The following is a 15,974-nucleotide window of genomic DNA, read 5'->3' on the forward strand; positions in this document are numbered from 1 at the left end:
TGATTTGGACCTTGCTCGTGTTTCCTGTGACCCTGATCTTTGGCCTGTTTACCCGTTCTGCTATTTGCCTGTGACCCCTGACCTCAGCTTGTTCATCGATACCATTGTCTGCTGCCGGCCCTTGACCTCTGCGTGGACCTGACTCCTCTTGCCTGGGTTCTCCCCAGCTGGTACGCACTTCACGACCCTCTGTCAGTCTGCGGCCCAGTCTGTCCCCACCATCAGGGGCTCCAGTGAACACCTGACTGGCAGAGTAGATTCCGGGTTGTGTTGTGCCGGCTGGAGGGGTTCCTAACACCTGTAAAGGTTATTTTTCATTGGTTCAATCAGTTTTGTGAAAATAACTAAGGGAAAAACTAAAGAGACCCCTATCTGTCCTGAAAATCTAATATCAAATTCTCTTGGGGAGAGTAAAAACGAAACGTTAAATTTTAAACTTAACCTTAGTTTTACTAAAGATAAAAACATTTTTATTTTGTACCAGCTTTTTGTTTTTTTAATTTCCCTTTTTGGTGTACTTTTTAACACTGCCTTCTAACACAGTTCTGTAGAGTGGTGGTTATTATGATAGAAATGCCAATCTGCCTGATTTTGCTGACTTGCCTGGAATCTACGTTTTGTGATTCTACGCTCTATAGAAAAGCAACACTGCTTATTTATAGTTTAGAGCTAATTAAATTCAGTTTTAAGTCCATTTTCCACCTAATTGTGTAGAATACCACTATGTGATCAGTATAGAGGTCCAGCAAATGAGAAGATAGTTGAATCTCTATCAGGTATAATGTAGTCCAGTTGGCCTAGTCAGCTGATTACCATTCTGATTGTTTTGATATGGCCCTCTTTGCTGTTACAATAAAATTGGAATAAAAGAATTAATCCAGATGTGGAAGACTGGATCACCATGGATATTTCAAGATCTGTGGGCATACATTGTATTTGCTTTTTTATTAAAAAAAATATTTTGCATAAAACTTTTCTCATATTAACCATTATTAATTACATGTTTCTATTAATTGTGGCAAAAGATATCCCAGAAATGAAAGACAACAATCCGAATACAGCATAATGTCCTTTGTCTTCACTCTACAGACAAATCCCGCAGCACATTCCTGACTGAGAGTATGACATGGTATACATACTTTACATATCTTTTAAATGTCACAAAGTATTTCAAACTCTCTCTATCCAAGGCAGTAAATTAAGAGCACAAAATAGGGCATCAGCGAGCGGTTTTCGTAAGGGTGTATGGAGACAAATTATGTGTTACAAAATTGATTTTGTTTTGTGATTATCTGTGTCAGTCAGAAATGAATAGTAATTGTTCAGTTACACAGCAAAGTAGTTGATTTCATTTGCTTAAAGGGATGTTAACACTATAATTTGTATTTTCCTAATGTAAATATTAAGCATAGCTGTATAAAAATATTTTTGTTATTTGAATTTACCTAGTTACTATCACAATGCGCGTAAGTCTGCTTAGATAGCTCATCAACCATTCATTAGAGCTACTAGTGTTTGTGGCGTTTTGTTCCCAGAGCCCTCCTGTCATTCTTATTCATGTGACAATCCTTGTCTACATCATTGGATGTTTGGCACAATGTCAGTCGGAGTGTAGCCAGGTCCAGATATAAAATAGAGTTTTCAAAAAGGTAGCAGACACACTATGTCATGGTCCAGAGACTGGATAGGAGCCCAGTGGCAGAGAGGAAGACTGGCCAACAGGAGATTATATGATAAGAATGGTCAAACGTAGCCGGGTACGGTACACAGAGAGGCAATGAGGTCCAATGGTTAGGGAAGAAGCGAAGTCGAGGTCGGTACATGAGTAGAGATGTCTGCAGGTAGGAAAAGCAACAGGAACAGGAGCTAGATCACAGTCAAGGAGCACAATAATCAGGCACTGGAGACAGGAACTGGCCAAGGCTTTTATAGGAAGTCAGGTGGTGGAGCTAAAGCATGCTGGAACATCAGGAGATCACTGAGACTGATCTGGAACACAGGATAAAGGCAAGGAACTGTGCAGCAGCCAGAATAGCTCAGTCAGTAGAGCGGCAGTCCACAGAGGCAGAAACCCTGAGTTCGAATCCTGACACACTACTCCATAAACTAGTTAGTAGGCTTCACAGAGAGACAGGATAACGCTGTAGTACACTCTAACACATTAATTCCCTTGTACTTTACCTTTTATTACATCATCCAGTTAATTCATAAAAAAACCTTCATACTTTTTAAGTGTGTAAAGATTGAAAACTCATTTGTCAAGCTTAGGGACTCTACCCATCTATAGTGACAAAATAGGGGCTTATTTAATAACATGGCGCAATGCACTGTAACTTATGGCAACCAATTGGATTTCACTTTAATTTTCAAAAATAAAGGAAAATATCTGATTGGTTGCTATGAACTACAGTAATTAAGTGCAGTTGGAACTATGGGACATATTTATTACAGGGTGAAAATCCCTATGGCCACTGACAACAGGTGTTTTAAGGCTTCATCCTATATATAAAAGGGTCAATCAAGGGATTCACCAGGTTTCACAGAGATAAGTGTCCTATGCAATGCATGGGGGAAGCCGGTTTCACAAGTACTATGGGCAACAGAATTTCTAGAGGGGGGTTTCCGAATGATTAATTGTGACTATCCCATCATCCAAAGAAAAGGACATGCTTAGAACTTAACGAACTCTAGTCTGCCTACAATCCCCTATATTTTCTTTTGTAAAGCCACACCCACTTTCATTGTGTGCAGCTCATCCTTTGTGCTGCTCTGCTGTCAGATGTGAGTGCGTTCTCTGTACAGCGCCATAGAATTAGTGGCACTATATAAATAAATAAAAGATGATGATCTTTCTCATTCCCCCTTGTCATATCTGTCCTTACCATCCCCTCTCATTATTCTTTGCCATTCTCTTTGCCCCCTGCCATATCACATTGCCTCCTCTCCTATTGCGATATTTATTGATTTTCTTCTTGCCTCACCTTACCTGTTGTGCACCTGAAGGACTGCAGAGGTACAATCATTTATTTATTTTGTCAACCAAGTGGAACTGAAAGGTCAAGTTTGAGCTTTAAGTTCCCCTGTACATGCGTAATCCGGCTAGCCAGGTCATGCATCCACATATTCCTTTGAACCAACCCGGTGAAGTGGTAAGTTGATCATTACCAATCCGGACCAGTATTTTACTAATAAAATTGCAGAGGTAAGTGATATTTTATGGTATGATAAGCAGCAATAAGGAAAGCAGTGTCAATGGCGCATATTGATAAATAAACTCTTAAGTTATTAAAGAATTCCATCCAAAACTAAATCTGTGCTGTGGTGTGGAATTCATTAATAACCGAAAACAAAGTGCAAAAAACAATGGGGTCAGATGCAATTACAATACACTGGGTGTAATTTTATGATATTATTGTTATTAGAAGCATTTCATACATGCACAAATCACAGCATGAATCTTGTGGTTTACATTGTTGTAATAATTTGAAAATATCAATCTAAGTACATAAGGTTAATGACATAGATGAGTCAAACAATCATGGAAGCCTGAAAATCATTGATGCAGTTGGGTCAAACAAACATGGAAAACTGAATCCAATGAACAAACTGTTATAAATATCAACGTGTTCATAAGATAACCACATAGGTAGTAATCCTCAACTCACTCAATTTCACACCTACTTCTCTCGCGACTGGAGGCGAGAAGCAGGTTCCTACATACACAGGTGATTGATTTATGATCGTTTTTAATCAGCAAACCTTGTTGTGATTTTGTGGGCATAAAACTGTATCTAACTGATATTTGTAAAAGAAAATCTGGTCAAATTGTAGTGAAACTTAATAATAAGCATTAAGGTCAACAGGTAACAATGAAGAAGTTGAAATAATAAAGTATTACTATTTGGCTGGCCCACCTTTAGCCTTAATAACCACTTCCAGTAGACAGTGGATGCTGTTTACCATATTTTAGGTAATATGAGAAGTGATTGGGCAGAAAACAATTTACAGCTCAGTCACACTGGAAAGTAGATTTGCATTTGTTGCTTTCACCATGCTTCGCAGTTGGTCTAATGTATTCTGGCTTTAGTGCCTCCGCCCAATATTCACTTAGAGCTCTATTTCTCAACTGGAGTATAGACCCATCTACAAAGGATCACCTGCAAAGCATGGGGAAGCCTGGGTACAAAGATCTCAGCAGTATATGTACTGCCGCAATCCGGCAGAAGAAAATTTCTTTGGAAATCCAAATCTTTGTGAAAATATCTCTTCGGAAACCACACTGCTTTTGGAGAAACGTGTAAGATCTTACTATTTTATTGCAAATATAAGGAGCATCATAACACTCTGGCACAGCAACAACTGGAAGAAGTCTGCAAATATCTAAACTGTGGACTTGACTAAATCGATTCTGAAATTGGGAACAAAGACTACTTTGAGTACAGGAAACCGCAAGGTAATCAGCATTTAAGTGTGGTGAGGGATCGGAGGCGTTCTGCAGCCGGCCAGGTCCCACTATCAATTTCTTTCCCTGGAAGTGAAAACCTTGTTTCTGGACACCAGCAGTGGATTAGCTCCCATACAAAGTAGAGACATAAGAGTGACTATACTGTCCTCTTTATTTGATTGTGTGTCCACTATCATTTTTGGACAGCAAATGCAACTACATAGATGGAAGCTTCTACCTACAAGTACACTGTAGGATGAGTTAATAGACTATCAGTAAATCCATATTGGGTCCTTATTAATGCAATTCTGGACTTTTTAATATTTTATTATTATTTTTTTATTTACTGCCAGCAGGCATACCAACTTGAACAAACCCAATTACATCTGATCTTGGAAGTTATGCAGGTTTGGGCCTGGTTAATACTTGGATGGGAGACCACCTAGGAATACCAGGTGCTGTAAGCCAATATATATATATACTTTTTTTTTTTTCTTTTTGAATTTAGTGGCATAATTTGTTATATTAACTGTTTTAAATAAAGTGATTTATATGATATTATTTGGACCTGTGGTGGTATGAACACTTGTTATGAAAGTTTTGAGCTCTTCATAGGTGTTGGTTTTCTCTTTGGTAAGTATTTAGGGATTGATACACAACAATGCTCTAGAAGAGCAGCAATTATCATTACCAAGTTTATCGATTTGTGGCTATTTTAGAACCGTTTTATATACTTTGATCTGTTGAAATTATTATAATAAATTATAAATTAATTCCCCTATTGGGATTCCGCAGAAGCGCCCAATATTATCCATCCTTTTGGATAGGATTAAAAAAAATGTCTTTGTTACTTTTGTGCAACGCCTGTGCAATATTACTCCTATGGAAGACATTATGAGTATATAGTAAAAATCTGATGCACAATCTTGTCACTATTGTATAACCATCACAGTATAAACTACAGACTGTGAGTCTAAACAAAGCAGCTGTGTTCCCATCCTTGATTAGAGCTAGGCTTTAAATGTGATTTGTCATTAGGATAACATGGAAAGCTCTAAAACTGGACTGCAATGTTTGAAATACGTATAATTAATTATTTTGAAGACTTTTGCAACATTTCCCATGAAGCTAATTTTCCATGAGAGAAGCAAGAATTATTTTTATCTGCTTGTTTTTTTGATGCATATACAGAGGTTTAGGTTACACCGAAACAGTTTTATTTAATCTAAAATACATTGTAAAAACAGCATATATGTTGCTTAGTAATAAGATTACAATTTTTGCAATGCCCACACAGTAGTGACACTAAATTAATGAAACATTGAACTTGATGGATCTGTGTGTTTTTTTTAACTGTATCTATAACTTCTATGTAACTGGAGTGGAAAACCTATCTGAACGATTGTTAAAAGAATGCATTCAATAGTACGTTCTATAACCTAATATCATCAACAACAGCCAGCATGGATTAATGAAGGACCAATAATGTCAAACACATCATCTTGCATTTTATAAACAAGTGACTAGGACATTGGACAGAGGGTTGTCAGTGAATGTAGTATACTTAGATTTTTCAAAAGCATTTGACACTGTGCTTAAGTAATATGTTGAAGACTGATGATCTAAATAAGGTATCTAACTGGATAAATACAGGCTAAAATGTTATTAAATAGCTGTTATTGAATATGTTCACTAAATAGTTATGAATGAACTGCAGTTACAAATGGTATAAACTGAGTTTCTTCCATGGGACCAATCCTGTTTAATTTGTTTATAAATGAAGTAGAAGTTGTCAAAGTATTTCTCTGTGGGTGCATACAAAATGTATCTATTTTTAGGAGGGGACCTTGATAAATTTGGATATTGGGGAGCAATATGACAGACAGTTCAATGTGAATACTTTTAAGGTTATGCATTTGGTGGCTTAAAATATGCATGTAGCTTAAACTGTAGGTGAACACTGTTGGGTGTATTAAAGTAATTCTATCGTTTTCAAATAAGCATTGCATGTGTTTCCAAGGCACAAAGTAATTTATTTTAGCAGATGTAAAAGTTAACAGTTCAATACATGATTATTATATAATACAGTACAGTACAGCCAATACCAAAAGATACATACATACCGCTGCGCTCCCTTGGGTACCAGTGCACAGTAGTTCAGCCTTGAATACTGTGGTCAGAGAATGACTTAAGCTACTGGGAGCGCAGCTATGATTATATATACATTCAGTGTTACAGAGAGAACAATGCAGATGACGTGGCTTGCTTCAATAGGTCCAGACTTCAGGTGGGTCCAGGGTAAACAGGTCATAGGCTAGTTCAAACAGCCCCCTCAAAGGCTGAGGTCAACATTCCAGATGATTCTCCCGCCCAGAAACCAGTTACAACTAGTCCATTAGCATTTTACAGTCTGATATCAATCTGACCATTTATTGCCTAACATCAATAACTAGAGTATGCAATATGCGATCTCTTCGGCGATGGAACCGGACAGCTGCTGATGAATAGGGGAATATAATGATATCAGACATGACACATTTCCTATAACCTGAACCTTAAATAACACTGAAGTGTACATATAATCATAATATATATAAACTAATAATAAACTAAATACTATCTGCTCATAAATCACTGTAGAATGAAATCAATTTGAATATGAATTATATAAATAACTAAATGTTGTAATGCGAGTGTGTACGTGCGTATTTTACCGTGCGATCGCCGTATACCACGTGTAGCGTGGCATACTGAGTGCAATCGACCAATAAAACAATATTAACCAATATACTTTCGTTCATCCAATTATACGACTTCGACGGGTGGATCCTTGATCACATATTTAGGAATAGCACATAATGCCAGTCTGCCGCACCTAGAGCCACAAGATATTATCATGTATTAAAGAGGGCATAGACTCAAGAGAGTAAAGTGTAATTACTTTACTGGGGAGGCCGCAACTTCAATATGCACCAATTCACAAAAAGTATGTACTGGAACTGAAAAGAGAGCAGAAGAAGGCAGCTAAATTAATTTGATATATGGAACATTATGAGCAAATATTTAATTACACTATTTAAGTGAAGATTAAGGGGAATATGGTCATCGTATATAAACACAGCAATAGATGATAAAAAAAATTATGCGGCAGTCTGTTAATTTTAGTCCCCACAGAGGAAACAAAACCATTCCATGCAGCTGTAAGACAAGAGATTTCAAGTCTCATTCATTAAGCCGCACAAAACCAACATAAATTGAGTCCTTTTTTAAACACACGTAATTCATGCATACATACATCTGCATACAAGTACGACCGATCTGAACAATACAGCTCTAGGTCCGCTCTGCACTGACAGACACAATGCACTGCAAGATACGTCCAATACATATGTGGAATATATAGTTCCAGCAGAACGCACAGACAAGAAAAAAGTATTCACTGATTGTCACCTGTTAATAATGTAGTCATTAGTGAAAAAAACATTTTTTTAAAAAGTTGTTTTTTTCTCTCTCTATGCAATACATTCATCATGATGTTCTTAATGCCTACTGTATATAAAATGCATTTTTACAGTTGTTCTTGATTACAAACACATTATAGAATGCATATACATCCGTCATCACTATCACTCAGTACTTACACCTGTCCTGTAGCTGGTGCAAGTGATACACATACCAGAGAGATGGCCAAAGCTGAATCGGATGCTGCTGTGTGCGCTCCAGCTTGTCATGCCCTCACTGTACATTGACTACATGCATACAACCAATCTCCTTCCTGTTCCACCCCTGAAATCGTAGGCTGTCATAAGGGTCCTTTGCGCTTGAAGATGAAATGATGTTACTGTGTTCATCGGCGTATGGTCCATTTCTGGGCATGCGCAGTGCATTTTTACGCAGACTACGGCACGTATTAGCATTTATGTTCATTAATGAATCAGGCCCTTCATCTCCAGCTATGAAAAGCGTTCTTTACTGAAGAAAATATATAGGGCTGCTGGCATTAATAACACAATATAGAATGATCCAGGGAATTGTCCTTTTGGGTTGTACTATAGGATTTTTTCCCTCTTAATATCAAATTGGACTTTGCTTCATAAAGTGTTTTACCTTCCTCTGGATCAACTTGTGTTTGAGAATGAAGTACGAACTTTCTTAAACTAACGAGCTATGTAATTATTTAACCTATGTCTACATATAACTATACAGTTTGATTGTAGAAATCTCTAAGTATTCTAAATTGGAAGTTTTCAGTGTCAGAAACATGTTATTGACCTGGGAAAACCAGGACATTTTGGTAGGGCTTCCATGTGGTACCAGTTGTCCAGCACAGTCGCAATATTTATTACTGCAAATACTTAACTTTGTGCTGTATGTACTGGTATTGTGTAAGTAGTGTGTGGAAGTGCCATTGGATGTAATGTTGGGAGATTAATGACGGCCGTCTGGTCATACAGCTATGTTTGAGTGTTGTTGTAATTGCAGAAATTGAAGCAGTGCTAATGCTGCTGTAACTTCCTGACAGTGTCGGCTTTGTCTCTGTGAAGGTTCCAGTGTTCAAGGAAGGTATAACAAGTTTAGAATCTAGTGTATTTCTACATTCAGATTCCCAATGCACCTAATTAAACAAAGCTAGATTTGTAAAACTATGTCCATGCATTTGTCACCCCCAACGAAAGCAAGGTGTGACGTTTATGACCATAGCAAAATTTATTAAAAAGGAGTATAAAAAAACAATAGGATACCTTGAAACGGGAGTACATGTATTATGACAAAGGGGCCTCTATTTATTAACAGGTGAAATGCCTTATGGCTAGTGACAATCAGTGTTTTCGTCATGATAAAGCTTTAGGCTATTGCCTATCAGGATGGCGATAATAGAAGAAAATATATGGGGGGAAATGCTTTATTCTTTGAATTGGTTATTTATTTCAGTGATCAATACTCTACTAAATATTTTTCTGTTTTTTTGCATACTTCTATTTAAGGGGGAGAAAAATAAGCCCGCGCTCGGTATATCTCACATTATATACGGTACCAGCTGCTTGGCAACAAGCCCGCGCTCGGTATATCCCATATTGTATGTGGTACCAGCTGCGTGGCAATATAAATGCCCATATATGTATACAAAACAGAAAGAAAATTGTCTGTGTGTGTCTAGAAAAATGAAAACATGAGGTATTAGTTCATATTTTGATCAAAAGACTTAAGCCTGCATCCCACGTCAAGGGTACCTCATTATATGCAGGTCCTACACTGTCCTATATGCTTTAAACACTATTAAAATGCAGTTAAAATCAGATGCACTCACCTCCCAGGTATAGGGGTTTACATCTAGCAAAGGCTGGCTTGTGAGCCACACCCAAATATGCCTTAAATAGGCTTGATGGACAGCTGCTATGACAAAAAGGCAATATTTCGAAACAAAACCAGAGAAAAATAAGCCCTCGCTTGGTATATCCCACATTATATACGGTACCAGCTGCTTGGCAACAAGCCCGCGCTCGGTATATCCCATATTGTATGTTTAAGGCACATTTGGGTGTGGCTCACAAGCCAGCCTTTGCTAGATGTAAAATATGAACTAATACCTCATGTTTTCATTTTTCTAAACACACACAGATATGCAGTTTAAAGGATAAGCGCTGACAATTTTCTTTCTGTTTTGTATACATATATGGGCATTTATATTGCCACACAGCTGGTACCACATACAATATGGGATATACCGAGTGCGGGCTTGTTGCCAAGCAGCTGGTACCGTATATAATGTGGGTTATACAGAGTGCGGGCTTATTTTTCTCTGGTTTTGTTTTGAAATATTGCCTTTTTGTCATAGCAGCTGTCCATCAAGCCTATTTAAGGCACATTTGGGTGTGGCTCACAAGCCAGCCTTTGCTAGATGTAAACCCCTATACCTGGGAGGTGAGTGCATCTGATTTTAACTGCATTTTAATAGTGTTTAAAGCATATAGGACAGTGTAGGACCTGCATATAATGAGGTACCCTTGACATGGGATGCAGGCTTAAGTCTTTTGAACAAAATATGAACTAATACCTCATGTTTTCATTTTTCTAGACACACACAGATATGCAGTTTAAAGGATAAGCGCTGACAATTTTCTTTCTATTTAAGGGGGAGATTTATCAAACCATCTAAAAAGGAAACATAGCAAGTAATCAGATTCTAGCTAACCTTTATCTAGTACAGTCTAGAAATTGTTTTTTTTTTTAGACGTTTTGATAAATATAGCCCTAAGTTTTGGTTTTCAGTTCAGTTGCACATGTGTGACCCAGCTAGCCAGGTCATACATGCATGAATCCCCTCAGACTGCCCCGGCAACGCAGTAAGCTAACCATAGCCCAGTATCACCCAGCTGGCTGTGTATCACTCAGTAGCCCCTGCAATATTTTATTGATAAATTGCGGTGAGGTGATTTATTATGGCAATAGAAAATCAGCCTTATCGCTGTATAATGATAAGTAGACCACAAAGGTGTGTTACTCTTTCAGACCATGTGTTGTTCATTGGTCCTAAACCCTACAAAGTCTTAAAATCCAACTTTTATACTCCGTTATCACCTTCCAATCCATTGATGATTCAACCATTTGGCAAAAGTACAGCTGTACAGACTATACTAAAGTGTGTCAAAATGGGCAGCATTGTGGCTAAGTGGTTAGCACTTCTGCCTCACAGCGCTGGGGTCATGAGTTCAATTCCCGACCATGACTTTATCTGTGAGGAGTTTGTATATTCTCCCTGTGTTTGCGTGGCTCTGGGTGCTCCGGTTTCCTCCCACACTCCAAAAACATACTAGTAGGTTAATTGGCTGCTATCAAAATTGACCCTAGTCTCTCTGTCTGTGTGTGTGTGTGTATGTGTGTTGTGAACATTGGTTCAGTCCATGTAGATAATGGGTTGGGTACAATATGGAATCTGTGAATCATCAAAAAAGTGACAGTGTAAATGTCGACATAGTAATTCTATCAGCATGTTTAAAATTACTGTATTGGTCCGACACAAAATAGTTAATATTAAGAAAAAAAAACCCACAAACATTTAACCCAAACAATCCACCCTCCCAAACATATTAACCCCAGTGCTGTCAGCAGACCCATCAGCACAATACAATAAATAATACATTTTTAAAAACTATGATCGTAAATTTTAAAAAATGTGACCCACCCCCAAAACATATTAACCCTAGTGCTGCCATCCTTGGCTGGTGCAAGCACAATCGGGGAAACAAAAATTGTGGGGTCCCTCCGATTTTACTAGAACCAGCACTAGAGCTAATGTTGTGTTCAATTTAATATATTGAGCAAATCACTCTAATAACAATGTGAAAAACATATACTTTCTTTTTGAAACAAATAAAATGAATTATTTGAAGACTTGATACATACAGACATCTTTTGCCTGAACACTGGGCCTGATCTAAAGTTGGACGGAAGTCCATTTGCACTATACAAAAATACACTTTGATGTGGCAAAACTTAAACCCGAATTTAGAGTAACCCATAACTTGCACTTGCAGACCCTTCGCCTCAATGTATCTTTACAATGTTTAAAAATAGATAAGTTTGAGATTCTAAAACAAACTCCTCCCCTAACCAACCAAATCAATATCCAGGACCAGCGCTAAAGCCTGTTGTGGGTCTCTATGAAAGCAGGGGACAACAAGTTTAGACACCCACCGCTAGATTGATAATCTGCACCAGGTTTCACAGGCTGGTCCAAATTACCATAATGTGAAGCGCTTTGTTCAGCACAGACTGGAGTATGTAGATTTGGGGCCACAAAAAATGAGCAAGTCGCCCCCCTCTCCTAGAGACAACCATGATGAATAGCACTGGCACTCCTGGCATCCCTGAAGCAGTGGGTGCAGGGTAATGGTAATTGTTAAAAATTGGGACAACTGGAGTGCAAAATATGTCTGTCACAAATCGGGATCTTAGCCGCACTTACCTCATCCGCCGCTGTCATATCACGGCTACCTGAGTCCCTTCTGGCCGTCTGCAGCATTCCCATCATCCACACCTCCGTTTGTAAACAAACACATACTGTTTGTTCTGCTGCATGGGCGCGGCCATCTTGGATGCAGTCAGGTGATCATTCCAGACCAACCAGATTCTGCAGCTGTGATCACATGAACTGATCAGCCAATAGTTGTTTGGGACACCCTATTTAAACCTGCTGCTGTGATCTGTTCATTGCCAGAACAACACACTTCTCTCCAGAGGATAGTTCTTGGCTCCAGTGTTCCTGTCTGCATTCCTAAGTGCAGTGTTCCTGACTGCATTACAAGTGCAGTAATCCTGACTGCATTACAAGTGCAGTGTTCCTGTCTCCATTACTAGTGCACTGTTCCTGTCTCCATTACTAGTGCACTGTTCCTGTCTACATTTCCAGACTGCTAATTCCCCTGCTATATTCTACAATCAGCAAGAACATGAGCAAGAAGTTCATCCAGGCTGCTAAGTTCTGTTTCACTCCTGCTCCAGCTAGTCCCAAGGGTCCCGAATCGGATCAAGAAATTCAGACGACCGTGACAGTTTGTTCTGGCCCAATGGATCCGCCAGGGGAACATACCCCGAGGGAGGACTCTGTCCAAATATTAGCTGGACGCATTGAGAGACAAGAAACTAACCAGGGGCAAATTTTGAGATTGCTGCAGGATGTTTCTACACGTATGGATACCTTGCAGTTATTCCGCAGTCAACCATCCCATACTCCGCCTGAGCCAGTAATACCTGCTTCACTACCCACTTCATCCGGACTCCATCTTCCCACGCCAGCTAAATACAATGGCGATCCGAAGAATTGCCGCGGGTTTCTCAACCAGTGTAGTATACACTTTGAATTACAACCCGGGAATTTCCCTACTGCACGTACCAAAACTGCTTATATTGTTTCGCTACTATCAGGGCAAGCTCTGGCATGGGCATCACCGCTCTGGGAAAAATCTGACCCAATTTTATCTGATATTGATAGCTTCCTGTCTACCTTCCGCAGAATATTCGACGAGCCTGGAAGAACAGCGTCAGCTGCTTTAGATATTCTGCGGCTTCGGCAAGGACAGCAGACCGTGGGCCAGTATGCCGTTCAATTTCAAACACTTTCCTCTGAGCTGTCTTGGAATAACGATGCTCTTGTTGCGGTCTTCTGGCAGGGCCTGTCTGACCACATTAAAGATGTATTAGCATCTCGGGATTTACCTACAACGCTAGACCAATTAATTACCATCTGCAATCGGGTTGATATTCGGTTCAGAGAGAGAGCTCTAGAAAAGAGGAGGCTGAAACACCCCAAGTTCCTCCCTATCCAACGGGTCTGCGCATTGTCTCCTTTCCCTGAAGGACCCATGCAACTAGGCAAAGCACGTCTTTCACCCACCGAGCGACAACGGCGAGTTAGAGAGAAACTTTGCTTATACTGTGCCAGTTCCGGACATCTGCTACATTATTGTCCTCGCAAACCGGGTAAACATACCCTCCTAGCTGACTATGAGGAGGTGAGCCCTTGTGGGGAGCGAAGTGGCCCTTCGCTCCCCACAAGGCAAGGACTGTATTATCCCAGTCACCCTGAAACACGCTCAAGACTCCCAATACATTTCAGCCCTGCTGGATTCAGGAGCAGCTGGGAATTTCATGTCTGCCAAATTAGCTGCTGAACTAGCCATTCCACTAGTGAAAATTCCAGTGACCATCTTTCTCTCTGCGGTTGATGGTAGCCGTATTCCAGGGGGTACCATTACGCAGACTTCTCCAGTGACTCTCCAAATAGGAGTTCTGCATTCTGAATCCCTTACCTTTTTGGTCATCCCAGAAGCCACTAGTCCTGTGGTTCTCGGGTTTCCATGGCTTCAATTGCATAACCCCCATATCGACTGGTCGACTCCACAAATCTTGGCGTGGGCTCCAACTTGTTTCGAGTCCTGTTTACAACGTATTCTTCCACATTGCTCCACCTCTGATAAAGAAGTTTTGACAGTTCCTTCTACCTACCAAGAGTTCACAGACGTTTTCAGTAAGCAGGCTGCTGAAACCCTACCACCTCATCGGGATTGGGACTGCCCCATTGATCTAGTTCCAGGTAAAACCGCAACACGTGGCAGAGTCTACCCTCTTTCTATCCCTGAGACAAACTCTATGTCTGAATATATAAAAGAGAACTTGAAAAGGGGTTTCATTCGTCCATCCTCTTCACCAGCAGGAGCCGGGTTCTTTTTTGTAAAGAAAAAGGATGGTGGATTACGTCCCTGCATCGATTACAGAGGTCTCAATGACATTACCATCAAGAACCGGTATCCTCTGCCCCTAATCACAGAGTTATTTGACAGAGTCAAAGGTGCCCAAATATTCACAAAGTTGGATCTCCGCGGGGCCTACAATTTGATTCGCATTAGGCGTGGCGATGAATGGAAAACCGCCTTTAACACCAGGGATGGGCACTACGAATATCTAGTCATGCCATTCGGTCTGAGCAATGCCCCAGCAGTTTTTCAGAATTTCGTAAATGAAATCTTTCGGGACTTACTGTACCATACTATTGTGGTATATTTGGACGATATCCTCGTTTTCTCCTCTGATATCCAGTCCCATCGCAGACATGTTAAAGAGGTCCTCAGCCGTCTCAGAAGGAATAAACTGTATTGCAAGCTTGAAAAATGCACCTTCGAAGTTGAATCCATCCCATTCTTGGGGTATATCATCTCAGGTACTGGTCTCCGTATGGACCCAGAGAAGGTGCAAGCTATTCTTAACTGGCCTCAACCATCTACACTAAAGGCAGTACAGCGATTTCTAGGATTCACGAACTATTATCGAAAATTTATTCGTGGCTACTCTACTGTAGTAGCACCACTCACCGCTCTCACCAGAAAAGGAGCTAATCCTGCCAAGTGGTCTGAAGAAGCCCAAACAGCTTTTCAACTTCTGAAACAAGCATTTATTTCTGCTCCCATACTCAGGCAACCAGATTTAACCTGTCCATTCTACTTGGAAGTTGATGCCTCATCTGTCGTAGTAGGGGCAGTTCTTTCCCAAAAACCAGCTGATGAGCAATGGCATCCCTGCGGGTTCTTCTCCAGGAAATTTTTACCAGCTGAACGAAATTATGCCATAGGGGACAAAGAACTGCTTGCCATCAAATTGGCGCTTGAAGAGTGGAGGCATTTACTTGAGGGAGCTCGTTATCCTGTCACAATATACACGGATCACAAGAATCTGCTCTACCTTAAAACTGCACAGTGCATGAATCCACGACAGGCCCGATGGGCACTATTCTTTTCTCGATTTGATATCCATGTCACCTTCCGTCCCGGTTCCAAAAATCGCAAGGCCGATGCTCTGTAACGTTCTATGGTGAAAGAGGAAGATTCCATCACTGTGGATCCACGGCCTATTATCAGCCCACTCAGCATCGCAGTCAGTAGACCCGACAATACACCTCCCCAGGGAAAAACTTTTGTTTCTGAGAATCTGCGTAAAAAATTGCTCCAATGGGCACATTGTTCTAGATTTGCTGGTC

General features: G+C 40.1%; 1 protein-coding gene and 1 pseudogene across 1 annotated transcript in view; both read left to right on the top strand.

Annotated features, from left to right (window-relative positions):
* The window catches only part of TSPAN2 (tetraspanin 2), a 150,310-nt gene that overhangs the window by 92,902 nt on the left and 41,434 nt on the right, over positions 1–15,974 (top strand). The window lies entirely within an intron of this gene.
* LOC142142267 (5S ribosomal RNA) lies at positions 4,793–4,911 on the top strand (annotated as a pseudogene).

The sequence above is a fragment of the Mixophyes fleayi genome, chromosome 2 (genome assembly GCF_038048845.1).
Source record: "Mixophyes fleayi isolate aMixFle1 chromosome 2, aMixFle1.hap1, whole genome shotgun sequence".
NCBI classification, from domain to species: domain Eukaryota; kingdom Metazoa; phylum Chordata; class Amphibia; order Anura; family Limnodynastidae; genus Mixophyes; species Mixophyes fleayi.